Source organism: Halyomorpha halys, unplaced genomic scaffold, assembly GCF_000696795.3.
Source record: "Halyomorpha halys isolate HHAL.00 unplaced genomic scaffold, Hhal_1.1 Scaffold37.1, whole genome shotgun sequence".
In the NCBI taxonomy this organism is placed as follows: domain Eukaryota; kingdom Metazoa; phylum Arthropoda; class Insecta; order Hemiptera; family Pentatomidae; genus Halyomorpha; species Halyomorpha halys.
In genome coordinates this window covers 1,681,593-1,685,362 of record NW_027106407.1, presented here as the reverse complement: position 1 = coordinate 1,685,362, position 3,770 = coordinate 1,681,593, and positions in this window count along the sequence as shown.

Genomic DNA, 3,770 nt, shown 5'->3' with positions numbered 1-3,770 from the left:
AAAAACAATTGGTCTAATTAATACGAGTACATTTTTCCACAAACTAAATTTAATAATCCTTTACTGGAAGATTCCTATGGTATTAACTGGATTTAGTGAATGACACAATTTTCTTCCTTATTAAACTATAATAGTTTATTTCATTTCATACAGCAACGTTTCGGGAGATTTCCCCCATCTTCAGGCTGTTGATAACAAAAACCTATATTTGACATGTAATTTTCTCCTATTAGTCTCACTTACTAATATATTATAATCATACATTGTAGGAGAATAATTACCTTTCTGCTAGGAAAAGTAGGAAGGTAAGAAAGGTAATTATTCTCATTACAATGACATTAATATTATAATATATTAGCAAGTGAGACTAATAGGAGAAAATTACATGTCAAATATAGGTTTTTGTTATCAACAGCCTGAAGATGGGAGAAATCTCCCGAAACGTTGCTGTATGAAATGAAATAAACTATTATAGTTTAATAAGGAAGAAAATTGTGTCATTCACTAAATCCAGTTAATTTTCCACAAACGTTTTTATTTGACAAAAAACATTGAGTTTTTTTTTTTTTATAAATTTATATTTATAGGAATATGCTATGTGAAATTTCAGGGGAAATTAAAAACGGCTTGGAAGAATATTTTTAAATACATCTTTCTGCTTAATAGTTTCAATATTTTGTTTCTAAAATTTAAAATTGATGTTATTTTAAGAAATTGAAAAATTGAATCAGAGCCTTCATAATATAATTATCAAATTATTTTTCTCTAAATTTTCTGCTATGGATAAAATTGTAGGTTATTAATCAGAGTAGCTTAGTCTTTTATGTATGTTTGCAAAAATTCAGCGAGTTTTATTTGTTTCACATAAGCTTGCCATGTATTTATGTTATAAATTAAACAATAAAGTAGATTATTGCAGGATTCGGGTGCTTCATAAACGTATTTATGCTCAAAAACATATTTTGAGTTTTTCATACACAAAAATTTGGTCTCTAGTTACAATATAAGCCACTTATACTATCAACCCACAGCACCTATAAAAGATCGTGGCACAAAAACAAGATTATAATAGCAAAGAGAAATCTAAACAGGGCTTAATAACTAAATAGTTGATGGCCCAGAAAGCAGTAACCTAAACGTTATTGGACTATGAAGTTAATAATAATATTACCATAATAAATTATTACTTAATTGAATTCTGAACGTTATTTGTTGATTCGAAAATTTACTATTACTTTACGCTGTTACAGTTTCCCCCACATAAAATAAGAAAATATAAATAGAGGAATAATTAGTTACTGACTTCTTACCGACTTACCGAGAGAGCAGTGAAGCATTAAATGCTATTTATATTATATCTGTAAAATGTCAAAGGTTTACAATTCAAAATAGTGTATTAAACACAAAGGAAGCTTAGAGAAAAAGGTAATAAAAATAGAAGTAAGCAATAAAATAAATAAAAGGAAGCTAAATAAAACAGGTAGGTTGGGTTTTATTGGTTAAGCCTATTTATTTTTGAAACAGAAAACCAGGCTGTTGCCGGGGGCTCTACTCTCTGGCGTCGTCTCTTCAAGGCCCGCACCACACCCAGTCTGATCTCTCTGCCTCGTCTCTGTCCTATCTCTGCTATAGCGATATCAACCCCAGATATAATATGTTATATTATAAATTAATAATAATTGTTATTATATTTCAATATTGGATTTATAATATACACATTTATCAATGTTTGGCCACTTAAGCCATCTGAAATTTACGGAAAATACCAAGAAGAGCTGGTGCACTTCATCTCTGATATAGATTTAGCCAAAATGTGATCATATGCACCCCGTCTGCACTATATGTATATTCATTTATCTGAGTGAAATGTCTATTGAGAGCTGATAAAATGTTTTTAGTGATGCCAACACGTGATATACATTAAAACCAAAAACTTATCAGGATACAATATAAATTTACACTTAAAATAATTTTACATTTAGAATGTGAGTTTTTTTATAGTTTTCTAATGTACAACTACAAGTGGAGAAGATGGTCGGGGGATGCAGTCAGCAAAACTATAAAAAAATATTTATTCGTGCCGGTGTTTCCACCTGAGTTTCACAGACACCTCATTGTAATTATAAGTTTGAAAATCGATATATTTAAGATTATATCTTAATTGTAATAAGTACTTGCGAGACATAAATATTTGTTTCTGGAATCTTTTAAAAAAATACTTGCAAACTTTTAGGTCTCATCAAAATTTTTGCACCCTATAATAAAAATAATTTTAACATTTAACAATGATATGTTTAAGATCAGATCTTTAGAGGACAGGTGAAACCTAAACCTGGTACATACCGTTTCAGAAGAATTTGGGGTCAGGTTCAGTGGCCGGATTTCTATTGAAGAAAAAAAAATTCTGAGACCAGTTGAATACCCGTTAATGAAATCCCACCAAAAAGAATATTGTCCTAACCCACCTTTGTCCGTTTAGGCTGGCGTAGGAAGGTAAAGCTATTGAAATTCCTGGGTCCAAAAGCACCGACATACTTCCCCCGGTTGTAAAACTCCGTTTGACTGATGTATGAGATGAACAGGTAGCACTAGGCTTTGCTAGATCGTAGAATCATAACTGTCACCATACCTTAGGTTCAAATTTATATGATTCGTCGTAAAGTTTACTATAAAAACTAAATCAAAAAGACATAACTATCAGATTAGAAACTGACTTTGTCTTGGGACGAGGATCTGATCAATTCTAACGGTAAATAGAGTTATCATCATAATTATTTATTCCGGAACTCACAATAAGGATCACTAGAAAGTTTATATTCCTTTTAACATTTTGTTTCAGAAAGGAAAACGGATGTGGAGAGAATAAATGTACGAAACATTCACAAAATGTCACTTTTATCTATTGAAGTGTATGGAATTTCTAATTTTCAACTTTTGTTGTCTTATTATTATTAATAATTTTATATAAATGTAAAGCAAATATAAAGATATTTTTCAAATAATGAATAAGATGGTTAAGGTAGCGGAAAAAAAAGAATAAAAATAGTTAACAACTATTTATTTTCAGACGTTTCGCCCCACTTTGTAGAGCTTAGTCAGGGCTGTTCAAGTCGATAACTTTGGCGACCCTGATGAAGCCCTGGAAAGTGGGGCGAAACGTCGGAAAATAAATAGTTGTTAACTATTTTTGTTTCTATTTTGACTGCAACCCTGACTATCTTCTTCATTATTTGAAATTATACGGTCAATTATTTATTTAGATACAATAAAGATGTTTTTCTTATCCAACTTTTCTAAAAGAGTATATTTTATTAAACCAATACGAATCAAAGTTGTAAGGAATAATTTGTAAAAAAACATTTAACATAATATTTTATTTTAAATATTAAGTATATTATTACAAAAGATTTATTATTTAAATAAATAAAATCATATTTTTAGGCATAAAGTGTTTTTTACATTCACTTACCTATCCATGGATTATATTGAATTACTTTGACTTACCTATATACGTAATATGTAGTAAGGGAAATCATTTCCATCGTGCAAAGTATCGAATTCGAGATACATACAACAAAAACATACACAAAACATGTTTAGATACATAAAACAATACATGTTTTGAGGTCCCCTGAGTCCAAAAATCTGGTCTCGTAAAATGGTCTCTGTGTGTTTGTGAGGCCTAGCTCAAAACCAAAAAATCGTACGAAATGGCAATTCTATTTTTAAGGTGGGCATATGACTGGGATGGGACAGAACGTTTTTCGATA